Below are 21,967 nucleotides of genomic sequence, written 5' to 3'. Positions count from 1 at the left end.
TGGCAGCCCTGCTTTCCCCCAGGTAGGAGGCTAGGGGAGTCCTCTTTGTAGACACTGACCTCCCCAGGAGAAGACACTTCAGATGCTGACTCTGAATTCCTACAATGACAGCCAGATCCTGCCAGGTCGCCTGGATGAGAGTCACCTGTCCACGTGCCCTGCCTTTAGGAATGGAGATTCTGAGGATCTGTCTTCAGTTTCCCGTCTTCAATATGAACTCACAGCCAACAACCACCAGACACATGAAGCAAGCTTATAACACGAAAGGCAAAGACCAAAGCAGAGGAAAAGCATTCCTAGAAAACAGCTGATTCAGGGAGCAGGGAAGCCCTTTAAGACCACAGAAAACCCTCGGAGAAATAAAGGATGTTGCATCCGTAAAACGAGAACAAGAGGCTATGTAAAGGGACATTCAAAGAACAAGAAAGAACTAGAGAGATGAGAGTAGAAAGAAAAACATCCATATTGGCATTGGGAGAGAAGGCTGAGGAAATCTCCCGGGAAGACAAAGAGGTTGAAAATACGAGAGAAAAGGTAAGAAAATAATTAGAAGATGATTCCACAAGATCTCACATCAGTCTCAGAGGAATTAAAGAGAGAAAAGAAGAAATGAAGGGAAAAGATGTTCTGAAACGGACAGACATGAGCCTCTGTACCGGAAAAGCTCATCAACTCCAGCCTTCATTTTCTCTTTTGTGTAAAAAGTCACCCCAATTCTTAGCAGCTATGGTAGGCAGGGTTCTAAGATAGACCCATTATTTCCTGCCACCCTGCCGAACCCCTAGACGTGTATTTGATGGATTCTGCTCCCACACGAGGTTATGTTTTACGGCACAGTTGATTTCACAGAAGAGGGACTGTCCAGGGGAGCCCAACTTAATCACACGAACCCTTTAAAAGCAGAGCGTTTTTTCTCTGGCTGGTGCCGGGAGAGGAAGTCAGAGATTTGAAGTACAAGAAAGATTTGATGAGCCGACGCTGGAGCAGAGGGGGAGGGGCCACATGGCAAGGAGTGTGGGTCACTGCTACAGCTGAAAGCGACCCCCGGCTAATACCCGGGAAGGAAAGGGGGATCTCAGTCTTACAACCACAGAAACTGAATTTTGCCAAAATCAAGAATGAACTTGGAAGCGGCTTTTTCCACAGAGTCTCCAGATGGGAGCCCAAACCCCAGCTGACTCCTTGATTTTAGCCCCGTGAGACTCTGAGCAGAGAATCTAGCCATGCTGGTCCCAACTTCTGACCTAGGAAAACTGGGAGATAATAAAATCATGTCTGCGGCCATGCCATCCTGAACGAGCCAGATCCCATCTGATCTCGGAAGCTAAGCAGGGTCGGGCCTGGTTAGTACTTGGATGGGAGACCACCTAGGAAGACCAGGTGCCGTAGGCTTAAAAAATAAGAGATTGTGAACTAACAAGGTCCTTGCAATCTGTGAGGTCAACCAAGGGTTGCCTTGCCTAAAATAAATAAATAAGTATAAATAAAAATAAAATCGTGTTGTTTTAAGCTGCAAAGTTTGTGGTCATTTGTTCCGCAGCAATAGAGAACCCATACAGCTGCTTAAAGCAACGAACATTAACCTCACACGGTTTCTGTGGGATCTACGTAGTAGGGGCTCCATAATTGCTGGCTATTATTATTACTGTTGTTATTATTATTGCCTAGGTACTAGGAAGCAAATTAGAAACTATAAAAAGGTATAGGGATGCAAATTTTCATGGCCTGAAGGAGCCTCTCAAATATTTTCAACTTGCCGTCATTAAGCATTAACCATGCAAAAGGTAGGTTTCATTTCTTCATTTTATGGAAGAGTGACCTAAGGCTCAGAGAGGTTAAGAGACTTGCCTGGTACTGCAGTGAAGGACAGAGCCCAACGACTCACCAGAACCCAGGGCTTCTGAATCCAGGCTGACGGCTGCTGCTTTCTTTGGCTGTTGGGGCCAAGAGTCCTTTGTGCAGTGGGCAGGTGATGGGCCTTCTGCAAAACAAGAGGCAGGAGATTGGGGGCTGTACTTGAGACCTTTCACCATCCTTGAAGAGAAAATCTGGGAGCCCCTGAGCTTTTGACCTGGCCCATTCAGGCAGAAGAGGTTCACAGAGCCCAAAAGGGGCCCCGAGGCCCTAGGGCATTGGTCCAAGTAACAGGAAGCCTGGTCTAAAGTGGCTTAGAGAAGCTGGAAATGTAAGATCTTTTTCAACAGGAAGTCCAGAGGTAGGGGGGATTTCTGGGCTGGTTGATTTGGCCGGTCCACCAGGCCGCCGTGAACCCAGGTTCCTACTGTCTCTCTGCTCTGACATCTGCAGCTTGGTTTCATCTAGGGTGGCCGATGCAGTTCCAGGTGTCACATCCAGAAGAACGCCAGAAACCATCTCTTCCCAGGAGCAAGAAAACCTTTCCCAGAAAACTCCTAGCAGCCGTCCCATATCCTATTGGCCAGAATTGGGTGACCTGCCCATTGATGAAACAATCACTGACCAGTGACTGGAACTTCCTTAACTGCTATGGAATGAGTACTGGAGAGGGTGTCAGACTGATTGAAAAAAATGGCCCTGATTTTCTGTATACATGCCCTTGACAATATGACTTTTCTGTTCCTCTCATTAAGAAGTCTATATCCTGTCCCAAGGCTTTAGTCAATTGGGAGGAATGAAGTGACTGTACTGCTTCCTACCTAAGTCTCAAGGTGCCTTCTGGCTTCTACTTGCTTTCTTGGCACTCTGCAACCTCCGAGCTGGCCTGCTGGATGATACGAGGTCGTGCAGAGTGGAGAGGAACCGTCCTGGCTGAGGCCACCCAAGACCAGCCAGCCCCAGCTGACCCATCGGCTTACTGTAAATGCAAGAGTGCACCAACTCACATCGCTCTAGCTCTGCCCAGACCAGAGCTACCTGGCTGCCCCACAGCCTCCTGAGCAACTGTAACTGCTTCTTGCTTTAAGCTGCTCATTCTGGGGAGGCCAGTTAGGCAGCAGTAGCCAACTGACATGGGATTGACTGCCTTGCTCAGTTAACTACTCAGTGGAAGCTAGTCCTTTTAGAGGAGTAGGAAATGTCATTCATTCATTCATTCATTCATTCATTCATTGCCTACATCTTCCTGCCTACTCCACGCAGGTTCTGTGCTAGATGCAGAGAACTTGAAGCCTGATGAGGCCTGGCCCCTGACTCAGGAAGCCTCAGCCTGGCTGGGAGACAGATTCGCCAACTGAAGCTTATCACCTCACCGTGGCTCCCTACTGCCTGGGAGGCCAGGTCTGATCGAGGGTTAGCAGGTTGTGTGTTCTGTGGCTGCAGACCAGCCTCCTTCATTCCCTTGCCCCTCTGCCCTTCCCTAAGCCCCATATCCTCTGGCCTCGGCCCTTTGCACCTGCTTATTTCTCCCTCTCCACTGCTCCGGCCCACCTTCTGTGACTTATGAACACTATTCTCCTTTGAGACTCAGCTCAGGTGTCGCCTGGGCTTCCTCTAACCCTGCCTTCATCACTGCACTATGACTCTTCATCCTTCAGTCCAGCCGCCTCACTTCACTGATATGGAAACTGAGGTTCAGAAAGGGAAAGTGACTTGCTCACGGCAGAGCAGAGCTGGAGCCCAGTCCGGGGCTGTCTTGACTGCCCCGCCTGTACTTTCCGCTACTTTCCTTTCCTCCACGCCCTAGCCCATTGGACCAGCTGTGGCAGCCCCACTGCGGGGGAAGGATACCTGCACTCCTACTATGTGCTGGGTCCTGTGCTAGGATGAGAACCCTGGGAGGTTCTCCTGGGAGCCTCCATCCTTCCAACAGCCCTACAAGTTAGGCACAAGCAGCATCTCACTTTCCAGAGGGGACATGATGCTCAGAGGGAAGATGCCTCTTGCCAAGGTCACACAGCCAGAAAGGGACAGAGTGGGGACTTGAATGCAGAGCTCACAGAGCTCTACATTTGGCCTCTGCTATGGCTTTTGGGCTGAGCCAGGGCCAGCCACAGTGAGAGAGGGGCAAGAAGAGAAAGTTGGAGCAGCAAGGGGGAGCAGGGGATGTCGGGGAACCACCGAGGCAGGAAGAGGCAGAGCAGAAAGTGAAAGGGGCCAGAGGCCAAGAATAGCTGTGGGTGACAGCAGGGGGACTGCAGATGCTGCCAGAGAGAGAAACCAGACTGGGCCTCAGGGAGGGGGAGGCGACTCTGGGCCTGGGAAGCCAGGCTGGGGGGCACCCCTCCTGACCCAGGCAGCCCCCATGTGGCTGGTGGGCCTGATGCCCCAAACTATGGAAATAGAAATGGGGGTGAAGGGGCTGCCTGGGGGTGGTGCCGACTATACAGACTTTGACATCACTGGCATCTACTATGATGAGCTAGGAGGATTTGGGGATGAACAAAACCCGTCAAGACAAAACAGCAGTGAACAATGAGCCTGTGCTGGAAAGAGAAACTGATTTATTAACATCTGTATCTTTGCTGCCACTGTCACGGCAGCAGTTCAGGACAGTGGTTAAGCAGCCTGGGTTCAATCCCGGCTCTGCCACTGGCTGGCTCTGTGACCTTGGGCAAGTCACTTCACCTCTCTGGGCCTCTGTTTGCTTCATGGGGGTGTCCTGAGGATTAGCTGAGTGAGTATATTGAACAGCTCAGAGTAAGTGCTAAAGAAACATTTTAGCTTGCATTCTCCACTATCCAGATGTATAGTTAACCACACACACACACACACACACACACACACACACACACACACACGTACACGCACACACACGAGCACGCACGTGTGCCTGCGTGCAAAGTCCCTCCAGAATGTAAATGACACAATAGCTGAAACTCAGATTTGTTCACTAGTGTGTCTCCAGTATCTGGAATTGTGAGTGGCTGGCATACAGCAGGCGCTCAATAAATGTTTGTGGAAAGAAAAGAAGGGAGGGAGGGAGAGATGAACGAGGGCAGGGCGGGGGGAGGGAGAAGGGAGAACTGTTACCCACGCTCCTTCTAGGTGTGGGGCATCTATTCGTTTCTCTGCATTTTATTTTTATCACATCACCATGCACCACTTGGTTTGACTAAAAAAAATATTTTTAGGGAGAGCCAAGTTCAGGATGGCCCAAGACCACCTCTACCACATACACACACTGAGAACCCCAGAGACCAGGCCCTCTGGAGCCCAGCTGGGAGTGGCCGCCCCGCTGCCAGCAGGCAGCCAGAGAAGGTGACAGGAAACTCGACAGGACAGACTGTTCCTCACCTACCGAGAACTGTGAGGGGAGAGGACATGCTGTTCAGGGCTGAGACCTGCATGTTCCAGTCCCGCCTCCCTGGAGGAAGTGTCACCAGCAACTAGGGTGGGGACGTCTGCCCTGGCCAGGGGATCTTGTGGCTCCTCTGATCTCTACAAGGAACTCAGGGCTGGCTTGCTTTCCAAGAACACTTCCTGTAATGGTGGCAATGGCTCACAGCCAAGGTCTGGGGAGGCTATGTGACCTTGGACATGTCCCTCATCTCTCTGGGCCTCAGCTTCCTCACTTGCAAAACAGAGAAAATAGGACATCACATGAAGGAGCATTGTGTGGATCAAGAGTGAAGTTCAAATATTTTGTTTGATCATCAACTACGTTTTAAACAATTGTAGGATAATATAACATAAAAGGCACCATTTAAAATTGTACAGTGTAGTGGCATTTAGTCCATTCACAAAGTGGTACAACCATCATCACTATCTAGTTCCAGAATATTGTCCTTACCCCCAAATAAAACCCCGTAGCCATCAGCAGTCACTCCCCATGGCCCCTTCCCCCGGGCCCTGGCAATCACCAATCTGTGCATTTCATATAAATGGAATTGTACGTTTCATATAAATGGAATTGTACGTTACGTGGTCTTTAGTGTCCAGCTTCTTTCACTGAGCGCTATGTTTTCCCAGTTCATCCACGCTGTACTGTGTATCAGCACTTCTTTCCTGCGATTCCTATAATCCAACAACAACTTCTTTAAATGATTTTTGAAAGTGTTTATTGAAGAAAAATATACAATCAGTAACATGCATTCATACGAAGTGTCCAACTTGATATATATGGACATAGGTGTATGCCCATGGAACTGCCTCCTGGGTCTAGATCTAGGACATTTCTAGCACCTGAGGTTCTCTCCCCTCAGGCCACCCTGTCCCTCCTCCCCACCATCCCTGAGTATCGCTCCTCCAGATATACTGGAAATAATTCCCGTGCAAAGACAGTCATTGCAGCCCTGACTGTAACAGCAAAAGATCAGAAACAGCCCACGTAGAGGACTCAATAGAGGACTGGGTAAATAAAGCATGGTGCCTCCACGCAGAATACTATGCAGTCAAGAAAAATAGTCTCTCTCTGCGTATCGATATGGAACTATTCTGAAAATCATGGCTCAGTAAAAAAAAAAAAAAAAAAGGCAAGGTGAAGGATGAGATGCAGCCTGCAGGTGACGCAATAATTCTCACCTCCTATTCCTCACACCCTTGTGAGGTCCTCTTCTGGCTTTAACTAGTGACCTGAGTAACTGATAGATGGCAGAAATGTGTGTCTTCTGACGCTTGCTCATAAAAGACGTGCGGCTTACACCTTGCCCCCTTTTTGATCATTTGCCCAGGGAGAAGCTATCTGCCATATTATGAGGACACTCAAGCATCCATGTGGTGAGGAACTGAGGTCTCTTGCTAAGAGTCACACGAGTGAGCCGTCTTGGAGGTGAGTCCTGCAGCCTGGTGAACCTTCAGAGGATTACAGCCCCAGGTGACAACTCAAGGGCAGCCTCCTGAGAAACCCTGAGCCCAGCTGAGTTGCTCCCTAATTCCCGACTCTCAGAAACTGGCAGAAAATATAGGTATATTGTTATTTTAAGCTGCTAAATTTGGGGCTAATCTGTTATTCAGCAGTAAGAGACTAATACAGTGTGTGTAGTATCCTAACATTGGAATGAATGCATTAACTCTCTCTCTCTCAAAGTAAATATATCATGGAAGGAGCCAGGTAGCTGAGGGACAGAGAAGGGGGGCATCCTTTTGTCCCTTTGGCACTTTGCACAATCTTTCAGAAAGATCAACTGAATGCCAAATAAGTAAATAAAAACTTCAGCAGCCCTCAATGAGTAGCAGCTGTGATTCTTCACTCCACAACTATTTCTTGAGCTGCCAGAAGTCCTCCTTAAGTATGTGTGGCTGAATCCACAACACGGGTTTATGAAGACTAGGAAAAGCCAGGGGTTGAGGGTCACATAAGAGCCCCAACATGTACTATCTGTGTGCCTTGGGGTAGGTCACTTAACCTCTCTGAACTTCAGTTTCCTTATATGAAAAATGGAGATCATCAGTACAACTGGGGCCAAGTGTTCAGCCAAAGGCCAGGCATGGGGTAAACACTTAATTAAGATTTGGCTCTTATTATTAAGGTTCAAGGATCCCACTCTGGGCTTGGAGAAGGGAGGACGGAACTTGCTCCTTGTCCTCACCCTTGGAAGATGGCTATGTAGGTGGCCCGCAGTGGGCAGCTGAGCCAGTATGTCAAGGTAGAAGCTGGCTGGGCGAGGGGGTTACGAAGGCTGGGAGGGACCAGAGGGAGAGAGTGACCCAACGCAGGATAATGTGTCCACCCAGCCCCACATCCTTCTCTGTGGAGAACCGGTCGATGGGGAAGCCCATGCCTGCTGCCAATTGCTCGCTTCACAAAGCCTGGTGGGAACTGCAGAGCAGGAGCTGGCTTCCGCTCCAGAAGAAAGGGGTTCGCCCTCTCTCGGGGGTCCCTGGTGTGTCCAGTGCTGGAACTTGCCTTCTGGCCTTGCTCCAGGACTCATGGCTAGGTGGGGTGGGGCAGGGGCTCGCCAACCACAAGGCATCATGTGGAAGAGAGGGAGGGTCGAGGGGTGTGGAGAGGGGCTGAGGGGCCCTGAGGTCGGGGTCCCCTGGGCTTCAGTCTAACCAGAACTTGACTCCCTCTCCCTTCTGTACGAGGAAAGGCGTTTGGATGACCGGCCCCCGCGTGCTGTGATGACTCTGTGGAGTGGTGGGGGGCGGACCTGGGGAATTCCCACACGGCAAATCTGGGCCTTGGCCTAATAGAGCAGAAAGGTGCTGGGAAGCAGGGCTGAGGCACAGCCCCCCATCTGCCAAATGGGTGCATCCTCTGCTCCTGTGGGGTTTATGGGCTGCCTGTTCCAATTCTGAGGATGGCGGGAGGCTGTGCCCTTTGAGGCAGAGCTTGGGAGGTACCCCCTTGCCCTGGCCTGGGGTAAGGGAGTGGAGAGGCTCCATGGGGTTGCTTTGCTCATGACTCATTCTTTCTGGGACCAGCCTTGTCCTCTGGGAGGCACTTTCCAGGAAAGCCCCCACTTGGCCCCCTGTGCAGATGTCCAGGCCTCAGCTAAGCCCTGCCCAGACCAGGAAAAGGCTAGTCAGTCCCCAGCTAGGAGGGGAGCGTCCCTGGGCTGGGGACACCCTTTTTTGGATGGCGAACTGCCTGGTGCACTTTTGGCAATGTGACCAATAGAGCGATTTGTCCACAAGGGAACGCTGCACCCCTCACCCACCCCCAGTTGGGGGGGGGCTCCCAGACCAGTGCTCGTCTTGAGACAGTCACCCTTGCCCGAGCCGAAGCCTGGACTCAGCCCTTCCTTTTCTCTTGGCCCCAAATCTAATCAGTGACTGTCCTCGGTGTGGCTTCCCCAGAAGCAGACCAAAATGAGGGTTCCACAGATTCCCAGGATGGGTGTAGGGCAGTGGGGCGGGAAGGAGGCTCAGCAAGGGACGGGCCTGCTGCCACCAAGGGGCTGGTGCTGGAGCAGTGAGGATTACTTATCTGTGAGCTGGAGTTTTCCACCCCCACGTCCTCTTCCTATCTACCCCTGGGGGGTGTGAACTGTCAGCAGCAAATGGTTCTCTGACCGAGAGGGGTGGGTATGGCTGTGGCACAGAAAATTCTCCTGGAGGAGGCAGTAAAGAAATGAGGGGGACTTGGGTGGGTCCCCTGCTACAGCCCTTGCTACAGCTGCAAAATGCTCTTGATTTGATCTCTATTTCTAGAAAATATTTGCTTCTCTCTGTTCCCACAGCTGCCCTCATCTCTCATTAGGACACCCAGGAGCCTCCGACCTTGGTTGCCTTGGGAGTGGGGGAGTTAGGCTCTTGGTCCAATCTGAGCTCGGTGGTGCAAAGTGGGGGGCTCGCCCATTGTATGGGTGAGGGAGGGCCATGCCCAAGGCCACCCATATCTGTGCTGAGGTATGGCCCCCCCCCAACACTGCTTTTCTCACCTACCTACCTCAGGGGGACCAGCCCCCCTGCCCTGGCCTTTAGCAAACCCTGCCCAGAATGGAATCTGCCCCTGGGGTGGGTCTTATCCTTGTCTTCAAGACTTAGTTCTGATTGTCAAGTCAAATTGCTCAACCATCTTCCCCAAGGAGGTCGGGTCCCCTGGGGCTGTTCTAGACAGCGGGAAAGGAAGGAATATGGAAGAACCATCTGAAAGATACTTACTGTCCTCCAGGCCTTCGGCCGACGGCTGTACATGTCTCCACTTCCTGGAGGAGGAAACCAAGGCACAATGAGGTGAAGGGACTGGCACAGAGAGAGCCCATTAGAGTCTCCTACTTGGCTTTTCAACTGTGTAATTTGGGGGAGAAAAAAATCGAGTACCTTATATGACTCCGGGTTCCAAGTTTTCAATTGTAAAATGGGAAAAGAAGCCCAGACATTCTTCCCCATCCTAAGCTACAAGGCACAGAGGACTCCCAGGGGTGAACCCAGTGCACTTTGGGGGTAAGGTGGGGTGACGCTTGGACTTGGCATCCATCTGCCGTCTCACCCAGCTCTTTCCCCTGCCTCACCTCCCTCAGGGTTGGCGGGGGGCGGCTGGGTGCCCCTTCCCCCATTTCTCCAACCCTTTGACCTTTCCTCATGTGTTCCTAGATCTCAGCCACCCCATTTGAGTCCCTCTTTCTGGACTGAGGTGACTCTGGTTCTGCCCCTCCCCTGGGACCCATGGCCAAGGGAGTTCATAAACCTGATTTCCATTCCTAAAACATGTCTGAAGGTCTACATCAGCTTGGCCGGGGGACGGTGGGGGGTGTCACCCAGCATCTCATCCCTGAGAGGTGAAAACCTGAGAAAACCCCAAGAAGCTGTAAGGGCTGTCCGAGGGCCGGATAATATTTTGAACCTGCGTCCAGGAAGCCAAGAAGTTCGAACTCTACTTTCTTACGGCCATGTCGGGTCACCCGAACTTTGAGGGCTCCCCGTTGCCAGCTACACCAGCTCTGCCCTCGCCCTCATTCCATCTGGCTTCCAGGACTCTGTGCTGGGACGAGTGCAGTAGTCTCTCACCCGGTTCCTCCCCAGCTGGTCTAGCTTCCCCACAGCAGCAGAGGGAGCTTTTTAAAACAAAATCTGATCAAGTCACACCTCTAGGTAAAGCACTAGGTGCCTGCGGCCTGCAAGACAGTATCCAAACTTGCTCTCGACTTGGCATTCGAGGCCATGTTAGATCTGATCTCTGCCAGAATCTTTGACCTCATCCTTCACCCTGAACCCCACACTCCAAACCCAGATGAGTGGTCATCCCCAACATTTCCTATACTGTCCTTGAAGCCTGACCTTGACCCTGGTCACCTGTTCCCTTCTCCTTGACTATACTTCCTGTTCCTGTCAACACTGACTCCTCCTTCAAGGTTGATTCCAGGGGTGTTCCCCAGAGAAGCCTTCGGGGTTCTTAGTGGCAGACAACAGAATCCGACTGCAGATTATTTAAACAGAAAAAGAACATACTGAACAGTACTGAACTGACTGAACCTTCAAGAAGGCAGGAGGCCCACATGAAAAAGAAGGCAGAAGATGAGAAACAAGACAACAAGACCCCAACTCCAGTTCTGCCACAGAGCCAACCTGGTGATGCCCACGCTTCTTTGCAGATACCTCAGGAGCTTGATATTGCTGAGGCTCCCTCCAGAAAGACTTTCCCAGAACCTTTCTTCATAGGACCAGCTCCTGATTCAAACTCCAGGGTGGGTGCCTGTGATTGGCTGAGCCCAGGTCACATGGCCACACCCTAGGAGCAAGGGAGAATGGGAAAGCTAGAGCCTGCCTACTTGGGCTCCTCCAGTGGGAGGCGGCTCTGCCTTGCCCCAATGCCCCACGGTGGGCAGGGAGTGAGATTCTTAAAAGTGGGAAAGAGATTCAGAGAGTGAAGGGCTCGAAAATGACTACAACTTGTCTTTCCAACTCCCAGCATTCCTTGTTGTGGAAGAGGCACAGTGGACACGGTGGTCTCTCCTTCCTTGACACCTCCTTCTGCCTTACCCCGTGACCAATCTACCAGCACCCCTACAGGCTGAATGTCCTAAGTATGCCTTATGTCCGTCTGCATTTCCCTACCTCCCCCCAGCTCCTCAAAGAGCCCCCAGGCCAGGAGAGAAGACAGGTACTAAATGAACAATGACAGCCCAGTGTGCCATAATTAATGGAGGGACATTCAGGGAGCGGGGGAGCCCAAAGGAGGCACCTGGTCCTACTGGGGGCATCTGGGAAGACTTCCTGGAGGTGGCGATGCTGTCTGGAAGGACGAATAGGAGTTAGAGAAACAAAGGCAGAGGAAATGCCATCCCAGGAAGAGACAACAGCTTGAGCAAAGCCACAGAGGTACAAGAGGGAACTGGGAGGAGTTCTGGCATCATCTGGGGCATGCGTGAGGTGAGGCAGGGGGAGTGGGAAGAGAGGAGGCTACACGTGGTGGAAGGGACCTGATTATGGGTCATCTGTGGGGCCCAGCTTTGAGCACAAACTTGATACCAGGGCAGTAGAGTGACATGGTCAGATGTGAGCTTGAGAATGACCGGTCGGATAGCCTGACTGGGGTGGTGGTCCGGGGAGGCCAGCCAGAGGTGTGGCGAGAATCCCAGTCTGCCAGGCTGTGGCTGGGACCTGAGGCAGAAGAGAGATTGAGAGGCTCAGTAGGCTTCTGTGGACAAGTGGAAGTTTGCCACTGTTGCTGGGGTGTGTTGGGGTGAGTGGGTGAGAGGCGGGACCTGGGCAAGTCCCTGGCTCAGTCTGGTGTCCTCAGTTTCCTCATTTGTAAATAGAAGGGGGCTGGGCGTGGTGAGCTCTGAGATAGGGTCTGAGAGCCAGTGAGGCCAGTTCTGCTTCCTGCTCCCCGCCCCATGAGCTGGGGATGCAGTGATGAGATGTGGAAGCTGTAGTCTGTCTCTTACAGGAGGCTGGTCCAGGTAGGCTGGACAGGTGACTAATCTGCCCAGGGCAGTCCCCCAGCAGGCAGACTCCTATATCAAGAGCTGTACCAGGAGAGAAAGGGATCTCAGTCATTTACGTCCTCCCCCTCGTGGGGGGCCCCCCCTGGGGCCAGGTTTCTCCGGACAATCAATGCCTCATTCCGGGAAGCTTGCACTAGGAGAGGCCCTGATTTCCCCCCCCATTTGCATAGCCACAGTAACAGGAAATGGGACGCACATTGCCTCATCCACAGGGGCTGCGCCTGGCCAGGCTGGATCAGAGCTCAGCTTGATGACCCAGCCTGGGTTGCTCACCCCAGCCCCTTCCCCCCGTGGCTGGCCAAAGCACCAGCTGGTGATCAGACAGATGGCTGAATAGGCACACCTGGATGTCTGTCAGTAAGGAGATTCCAAGCCAGGCCAGCTGCATGCCCCTGGAAGGAAGGAGGCGGGGCAGCCAACAGTGACAGCTGGGTGCTCCACTGGTGTCAAGGTGCAATATGCTCTCTCTGAAACATCCCAGTTTCCCAGAAGTGGTGGATAGACTTTCCTCCTGCAGGAAGTACGTCTATCTGCTACATGGCCCCTCTCTGTCTCTTCCCAGTTTTCCCCCAGCTCCTTTCCTGAAAGCTGAGCTGGACTTTGAGCAGGAAGTTGATTTCTCAGATGCCCCTTAGCAGGTGCAGGCAGGGGTCAACGACTCCATGTGCCGAGTTGGACTCAGCAACCAAGACTTTGGGGGCAAGCCAGGGCTCAGTCACGTCAGAGCTGGGTGGCCTTGGCACCCTGGACCTCCTGGGCCTCAGTCTCCCCATCTCTACAATGGGGATACATGTGCCTGTCTCTCAGTTGATAAGGAGGAGAAACATTGAGGGCAGGCGCCATAGCCGTGCCAGTTACTGCAATCCCGGAGCTCCTATCTGCCACTAGGTTGCAATGCTTTTGGTTTCGTCGTGGCAGCTATTGAAAGAGAAACCGTATTTTAACAGTTCACGAAGCCCAGTGGAGAAAGGTCAGCACCCTCTGGGCCACTTTTCGGTCAGAGCCCGACCCCAGTCTGGGTCCTGGCTCTGTCACTTGCTGGCTGTGTGACCTAGGGCAGCTCTTTAGCTCCCCTGAGGCTCAATTTCTATATCTGTAAATGAGACTCAGTAGTGGTACCCACCCTTTGGGGGTTAGGGTGAGGAATAAATGGGATAAGGCACAAAAAGGGCCTTGGAAAAGTGCGATGTGAGGTGACCGTGAGCTCCACCGAGAGGGTGTAAAGCTCAACTCAGTGGCAGCCCCAGTGGGAGGTGCTGGGGTTATAGAAATAAACCCCACGTGGCTGTGGCCCTTAGGGAGGTCAGAGTCAACGGGAGGAGGTCAGAAGCACTAAGTCCCACATGAGGAACCCAGAGAAGGGCCCAGGAAGGCATGCGCCTGGTGGGGACAGCCAGGGAGGCTTCCTGGAGAAGGGGGACGTCTGAGCTGGTGGCCGGCACCGACAAGTTTGACAACTAGGGTGGGAGCAGAGGAATCAGCCAGGGCACCCTCTGCGCTGCCCCCTCCCACCCTATCCCACTCCGCAGGGCCCTGAGCCTCCCCATCTGGTCACGGCCACTCTCTCCCTCACTCTGGTGCCTTCCAGGCTCCACCAATGGGGACACCTGCTTTCCCAGGACATGGGAGCCTCTGTCACATACGAGGCAGGACAGCTTGGTGGCACCGTGCCTGATGGACTGGGTGTCATCTTTCTCTGTGGACTCTCCTTCCTTCGGGGTCACTGCTGTCGGCATTGTAGTATACAACAGTCTTCTGGTCATTTTTCTACGCAAACGCTTTCTAAATGAGCACAAATGAGGTGGGGCGGGGGGTCTCAAACTCTTGCAACTTGCTTTTCCCTTTAACCGTACACCACGGGCATTTCTCCAGAGCTAGCAAGAGTCCGAATCACCATTTTAATGGCCAGGGGATCGTCCATGTTATGGACGGGCTATAACGAATTTAACCAAGTCTATAATTTCAGCAAACGTTTCTCGAGGCAGCCGAGGTGTGAGCTGCCAAAAGAACAAGGGCCCAGAATCCTTTGCTTCCGTGTTCGGATCCTGGCTCCACTTCCTAGAGCTGTGTGACTCTGGACAAGTTACTCAACCTCTCTGGCCGCTCTCGGTTTCCCGAAAGATGGGGAAAGAGCAGCAGCCTCTGTTCACTCCTTATGATGGGACTTCCTGGAGACCCTGTGCGCTGCACTTAATTAAGCACAGGGCTCCGTAGACAGACAGGAGACGCCCCAGCTATGCGGTAAGCCGTGGTAGTGGTGTTGGTTGAATCATACTTGAAGTCGGGGTTTGAGGAGTGAAGGGTTCCCATGTGATCACAGTTGGAGGCAAAGGGAGAAACCGCTTGGGGTTGGGGGGTGGCTGCCTCCTCCTCTCCCCTCCCCAGCCCCCTGCACAGAAAGCATCTGAATCTCTTCCAGTTTGGCTGGTCTCCAGATTCCCAGGACCATCTGGGGCTGGTTGGCCAATTACATGATGCTGCTGGCCCTGGAGCTGCCACATTCTAGAAAGGCACCCTCATCAGACAAAACCGTACTCATGTCTACATGAACATTGCCATCGCTCTACTGCCTGTGTGTCAGCAGCGACCTCCCCCTGGGTCTCCTTTTCAAAAGCAGATGAACACGCCAGGAAGGCTCTGTAGACCCCTTTGGTGAAGTACAGCCAGGGTGGGGGACAGATGAATGGAGGCACAGCCGAAGGACACTCCCACTCCAGAAGGAGGGCAAGAAAGCCCCAGCCTAAGCCTCCAACTGCTCAAAACCCCAGCACCAAATTCCCCTGGCGGGGATCACCAGGCAGCCCTGCTGTCTCCAGCCTTTTTAACTTCTGCCCCACTGTCTTCAAGTGCTCCCCAAGGATCTCCCAGAGCCAGGAGGCCGCACACCCCTGTCCCATCCTTCTCTCCAGGGTGCTCAGCCATTCTGAGCCTCAGTTTTCTGCAACATGTGGATATTGAGACTACGAGATGGCACGAGATGTGCGGTGATCATTTCTGCAGGTCAAAAGTAGGTGGAATGTGGGCAGTGCCGCAGGCTCCGTCAGATGTCTCCCTTGATGAGGCCAAATGAGGAAACAAACAGAAGTCCTTGGCGCAGTGCCTGGCTCCATAAATGCTTCATTGTCATTACTATTACTTATCGTGTGTGTGGAGGGGTATCTGTGAAGTGACACCTCAGCATCCTGATGCTCGGCCCAGGGCAGGGGGCACCCCAGCTCTACCCCAGAGGTCTCCAAGATCTGAAAACTTGTCCAGGGAGGTGCTAGGAGCCAGCCCCTCCTGGCTTCGCCACAGCCCTGGACTGGCCTGCTGAGTCTTTGATCCTTGTTTCCGTCCCCAACCCCGCAAAGTCCTGATTCATTGTCTGCCAGCTCAGGAGGTGGGGCCGGGGGACACTGAGAGTTGCAGGCCTGGAGGCCCGCCTGCAGGAAACGTGACTCAGGGAATCCTGCTAGGCCTTGGCACATTATCATCAGGGAGTGGTTAAGTGGGGTGTCACGGGTTTGCACCATGTGCGATGGAGCGACGCTGCCTGGCCCTTGACCTTGTTCTGACTCAGGGCTGGCCTCTCCTCCCCTCCCTGGGGAATCAGGCCCCCTCTCTGCATGGCTGGAAGGCAGGTTCTGAGCATTTCATTCATTGATTCGTTTCTCTCATTTGTCCATTCATTGCATGAGATCGATCACAATGGCTCGTTCGGGTGACTCATGAGCTGGTTCAGCCCTTCATTCATTAGTAATAAGCCCAGCCATCTTTCTGTGGCCTGTCTTTCCAGTGGCTGCCCTGCCAAGCGCAGTTTCTTCTGCAATCTTCGCAGGGCCCAGGAGAAGGGCTATTACTCCCATTACACAGAGGAGTAAAGTGAGGCACAGGAAAACTCCCTACCACGTCAAGTCAGCATTTGAATCAGACCTGCCACCATCTCTAGACAAAATGTCACTGTCCCTTCTCCAGCTGTGCCCCCCCTGCTGAGCTGGGGACGCTTCCCCTGTGCTCCTGTAACAGACCGAGAGCACCCCAATGCAGCTCGAGCGCCCCATGCTAAGGTAATTGTGACTGTCAGCCTTATCCCCAGACTGTGATGTGTGAGGGCAGGGACCTTACTGACTACCTGTGTCCCTCATCCAGCATAGGTGTCTTCACACTCGGCTCTTAGAGATTTGCCTCATGCAGCCAATTGCCCCTTGAGGCTACGCAAGGCCCCCAAACCTGCATTCTATCCCCTTCCTTTCAGTTCTCAGAGAACTTCCAGAGACTTCCAGTGCCCTCATTGTCTCGCCAACACACACGGGATCTCCCTGTTCCTCATTTCATGGACCCCAGTGAAAGACTCAGCACTTCCACGAATTCCTTAAAACAAACTGCTTATCAGTATATTTTTTAGAATCGGTTCTACTTATTATATTTTAATCCCCCGCCCGGGCTCCCCCATGGCTTGGAGGATATGTCCGGGTTCTTTGAAACAACCCCACCAGCACCACGCACGGCGCAATTTGCACAATTCCAGGAAGAATTAGTGTGTCCATGAATCAGATGAGGAAACTGAGGTGTGGAGGGGGGCAGAGGGAGCCCTGCCTGTGTGGGGAGTGGGGGGGGATGGGGTGCCTCCAGGCGCCTGCCCGAGGCTAGCTGACTGCTCCTTCTCTCCCAAGGAAGCCAACACGCAGCAGGACCTGCCTGGCCCTTGGCACAGGTGCCCGCAGGTAAACCCTGGGTGTGACTTTTCCCTCTAAGAACAGGCTGCCTGGAGGTTTTCTTCAAAGAAGTGGGCAAGGCCCTGCCCATCATGGCCACCCCAAGGCTGGGCCAAGGACTCCGTTAGGGAGCCACTCGGCGAGCCAGGCTGGGCAGACATTCTGATTATGCTGGCAAGGACATACGGTCAAGAGGGTGACAGCCTGGGGTCTAGGTCAGAGGGACAGGGTCCTGGCCCCAGCTCTGCCCTGAGCAGCTCTGGGACCTCAAGCAGGTCACTCTCCCTCTGTGGCCCTCAGTTTGCCTGTCTGTGCAATGGGACTTATAATAGCACCCACTCCATTGGGCACGGCTGCAGTGAGAGACTCTGCAGGTAATGTGCTCGGCGTATTCTTATGCCAACCTCTCTGGGCCTCAGCTTCCACCTCTGTGACATGGGGAGTGGCAGAGCCTTCTCATGGAGGATGAAAGGGGCTGATGAGTACACGTGCCTGGAATGGGTCAGGCGAGGGCTGTCAGTGCTGGGATCATGATTACAACCCAGATGTGCTAACAGCAACAACTTCATTCATTCCTGCTGATGGCAGAGAACCTCGTCACTCACGGCTTAAATGCAATCTCTCTCAGGTTAACCTTTTTGATTCGGGACTCTTGTTTCTCACTTCCTCCCCACTCCGTCCCTTTTCCCAGGGGTAACATCCTGCGGGGAGAGAGGCCTTCTACAACTCTGATGGGTCCCTGGGTCCCTGTCCCTGGTATCTTGGGCTGGCACCTGCCCAGTGGTGGTGTTCATTCAGGGCAGCAGGCCGCTCAGGTCTGGGGGCCTCCAGGGTGCAGAAGACATTGTTAGGCCTCCTCGCCTCCTGGGCCACACCCCCTCGCAGGTCGGCGTGCTCCAGGGCCTTGCTTTGACTAGCGAAATGTAAGCAGATGTGTCACCTGTGAGCTGAAGCCCATCAGAGCTGGTAGAATCCCCGGCTCTACTCCTCTGTCCCCTCATGTTGAGATGCATGGCGCCTCCCTCAGCCTGGGTCAGGAGTGACTGTGACAGGCAAAGCCCCTGCATCCAACGCTGAACACGTGGTGAGTGAGACTTAAACCTGGTTGTGTTCGGCTACTTGTTACTGCAGTATAACCTGGGCCGCCGTGACCTAGGCGGGGACGCAGACCCCTGGGCCTTTAGCTGGATTCTGGAGTTCTCAAGACTAGGACATATGATAAGTTCTGGCTCTTCTTCAAGCCCTTTGCAGGCTGTGGTCACCAGGGGTGAGCAGTCTCAGGCCCTCCCTTAGCCTGCATGTGTGTCTCGGCCATGTCCACCTGCAGGCTGCTCTGTGTTCCGCTGAGAGGCAGGACTCCAGCCTCCTTTGCTTTTCGTGGAGTCCCCTCCATCCCTTCTGGGTTCCCAGAGCCCTATCCTCTCTTCCTGGGTGGCCAGGGCTCCCTGTTTTGCACCTGATAACCACAAATCTGATCTCTTTTTCTATTGGTTTGTTTTAGATTCCACATATAAGTGAGATCATTCAGTATTTGTCTTTCTCTGTCTGGCTTATTTTATTTAGCATAATGCCCTCTATGTTTATTCAGGTTGTTGCAAGTGACAGGACTTTCTTGTCTTTATGGCTGAATAGTCCATTGTGTGTCTATCCATCTTCTTTATCCATTTATCTGTTGAAAGACACTTAGCTTCTTTCCATATCTTGGCTATTGTGAATCATGCTGCGATTGACATGGGAGTACAGATATCTCTTTGAGACAGTGATTTTATTTCCTCAGATAAATACCCAGAAGTGGGATTGCTGGGTCCTACGGTGGTTCTATTTTTCACGTTTTGAGGAATGTCCATACTATTTTCTATAGCGGCCGCACCAGCTTATATCCCCACCGACAATGCACAGAGGTTCTCTTTTCTCCACGGCCTCTCCAACACCTCTTATCCCGTCTTATTGATAATCGCCATTCTAAGGAGTGTGCGGTGGTATCTCACTGGGGTTTCGATTTGCATTTCCCGTATAGCTAGTGATGCTGAGCATTTTTTCCTCTATTTGTTCTCTGTATCTATGAGTTTGTTCGTTTGTTTTTTAGGTTCCATATATCAGTGATATCATACGGTATTGGTCCTTTTCTTTCCGATTTATTTCACTTAGCACAATTCCCTCTAGGTCCATCCATGTCGCAAATGGTAAGATTTCCTTCTTTTATTGCTGAATAACATTCCATTGCATATATGTACCACACCTTTATCCGTCTATCGATAGACACTGAGGTTGCTGCCATATCTTGGCTATTGTGGATCATGCTGCAATGAACACAGGGTGCATATATCTTTTTGAATCAGTGCTTTGATTTTTTTTTTTTTTTTGGATAAATACCCAGAGGTGGAATTGCTGGGTCACAGGGTAGTTCTCGTTTTAATGTTTTGAAGAACATCCACACTGTTTTCCACAGTGGCCACACTTCTCCACCAACAGCGTGGAAAAGTGCCGCCTTTCCCCCACATCCTCACCAGCACTTGCTGTTCTTGCCTTTTTGACGAGGATCATTTTAACAAGTGAGGGGTGGCACCTCATTGTGGTTAACAAGTTTATTTTAAACTGAATACTTCGAAAAGCTAATTTTAATCAAAAAAGACATGTCGCAATTTTGCCACAAGCAGAACACCAGTCTGGCCTGCCACCAGTCGTAGATAACTTTAACAAGTACCACGAAAATAAAACAGTTCTTGCGCCAGAGGATGCCTGTTGAAGACTAGGGGCACGGTTTCTTTCTTTTGCAAAAAAAAAAAAAGGGAAATCGGCAAATGTTTAAATAGCTGTTAAAGACCAATATACACCCACGGAGACTTTCTCTTCGCCTTCACCTGAAGGACTGAAGGGAAGGAAAATCGGTGAATCGCTTTCTCTCCTGTGATCTGAGGTTATCTGAGCCGCACCTCTCACCCCCAGCTGGGGGGCGTCTCAGTTGCCTCTGCCTGGGGACTGGAATGGAGAGGCGTCTCTGAGGCAACCTCTATCTTCCCTCAAATGTCCTTTCTCCACACGACCTCCCTTGATCTCCCTGTTTAAAACTGCAGCCCTCTTTCTTTTCTCCCTTTCTGGGATCTCTTTGCACATTTTCATGCGTGCAGCACCTTCTGGTCACTATAGAATTTACCTGTTTATTTTCTTTATTGCCTGCTGGGAGGTCCGCCCCGGGAGGCTCAGAGTTTGGTCTGACTGTTCACTGCTGCCTCCCCAGTGCCTGGTACATGGTTAGGTGTTTAGTGTTGAATAAATATTCCAACGATGAGGAAAGTGAAATTTTTCCTCCCTGCCCATTGGGGCCTCCCACAGGGAGGGGTTGGGGGAGAGTTTTGTGGTCACCTCTTCTCAGGGACAGATGCCAGCGAAGCCAGACGCAGGGTGCATTTCCCGAGGTATTTTGGCAGTGGCTGCCTCCAAAGGGCTGTTCCTATCAGGATGGATTGGCAGGAAAGCACAGGAAATAAGCAGGTTCAAGAGAAGATACTGAGCTAGGGCGAGTGCCAAGCAGTTCCTGGGAATTCTCTGGGCAGGTGAGGGGGGCGGGCATGTGTCCTGCCAGGGAAGTCAGAGCTGGCAAGGAGCCTGCTTGGATGAACAGAGAAGTGAAATGTGATTCAGCCATACAGTGAAGTATTATTCAGCCTTACAAAGGAATGAGATTCTGATACAGCCTGCGACAGGAAACATGAAAACTTCGGGCTAAGTGAAATGAGCCAGACGCAAAAGGCCACGTTCTGCATGATTCCACCTATGCGAGGCTTAACAGGCAGAGCCAGAGAGACAGAAAGGTAAGTGGGGGACGAACAAACGGGGAGTGACCGCTTAAGGGGTCCGGAACTTCCTTTTGGGGTGATAAAAATATTCTTAAACTAGATCGAGGTGGTGGTTGCACAACATTGAGAATAAACCTAAAGCCGCTGAATTGCTCATTTTAAACGGTTGATTTTATGTTATGTGAATTTTACCTCAATATAATAACAACAGTAGTCAAAACCTGACGGAAGAACCGCCTCCTCTGATGCCCACTCTGCAGCAGGTGCCACGTCCTCTCAAACCACCACAGCAGTGTCTCCAATCTGGTGGTCCTAAGGTGACTTGAAGGGGCACAAGGACACAGACTGAAATAACTGAGTCCCTGGGTGAGCTGCTGCTTCTCTCGGCTCAGCCCTTCTGATCCCATCAAAGGGAAAGCCTGGGTTGGGTGTTAACAGTTCTCTAACCGCGAGCTGGTCTCCCTTTTAAGAGAGGGAGGGCGGGCCATGGGCCCAGAGCCCAAGGCAGGTGAGGGGATGTGGTTAAAATTTAATGACATGGATTTGCTTTAACTGTATTTACCTTTATGGTATCTTTAATTTCTGGGCGAGTACAGTGGGTTGCATGGTGACCTCACCCACCACCTTTGAAAAGGCAGGTACACATCCCAACACCTGGTATCTGGGTGTGTGACTTTATGTGGAAATAGGGTCTTGTAGATGTGACCGAGTTAAGGATCTGGAGATGAGACCATCCTGGCTCAGCGTGGGCCCTAGGAATGGTGTCCTTATAAGAGAGATTTGCCACGGAGGTACAGAGGGTGGAAGGCCACGGGAAGACGGAGGCAGAGATTGGAGCGATGTGGCCACAAGCCCAGGAGTGCCGGCGACATCAGGAGCCAGGGGGGGAGAGGCGGGGAGCGGGGTGTCCCTCGGAGACCCAGAGGGAACTGGAAACCAGCCAACCCATCAGACCCCTTGATTTTGGACCTCTGACCTCCAGAACTGTGAGGGAATACGTTTCTGTTGTTTTAGGCCACCTACTTTGCAGCCCTGGGAAACGAACACAGCAGGTGGTAGGTACTGGGCTGGTTTTCCTTTTCCAGCATTAACGTCCCCCTCCTAAATACAGCTGACCCTTGAATAGCGTGGGGTTGAACTCTGTGGATCCACTTATATGTGGATTTTTTTCTCCAATAAATACTGTGAATGTATTTTCTCTTCCTTACGATTTTCTTAACAACAT

General features: G+C 52.1%; 1 long non-coding RNA gene and 1 other non-coding gene across 2 annotated transcripts in view; one reads left to right on the top strand and one right to left on the bottom strand.

Moving 5' to 3' along the window:
* Positions 1–21,967, bottom strand: part of LOC111738561 — a 30,763-nt gene that overhangs the window by 3,368 nt on the left and 5,428 nt on the right. The window contains exons 2-4 of the long non-coding RNA XR_002779876.1: positions 9,466–9,509; positions 5,839–5,931; positions 1,886–1,981 (exon numbers count right to left, since the gene is read on the bottom strand). This is a non-coding gene — a long non-coding RNA (uncharacterized LOC111738561). The remainder of the gene's footprint in view (positions 1–1,885; positions 1,982–5,838; positions 5,932–9,465; positions 9,510–21,967) is intronic.
* On the top strand, positions 1,274–1,392 carry LOC111738621. The gene has a single exon (XR_002779896.1). It is a non-coding gene; the product is annotated as a 5S ribosomal RNA (ribosomal RNA).

The sequence above is a fragment of the Pteropus vampyrus genome, unplaced genomic scaffold (genome assembly GCF_000151845.1).
Source record: "Pteropus vampyrus isolate Shadow unplaced genomic scaffold, Pvam_2.0 Scaffold40, whole genome shotgun sequence".
In the NCBI taxonomy this organism is placed as follows: Eukaryota; Metazoa; Chordata; class Mammalia; order Chiroptera; family Pteropodidae; genus Pteropus; species Pteropus vampyrus.
This window is presented reverse-complemented; position numbering and strand designations above follow the sequence as displayed.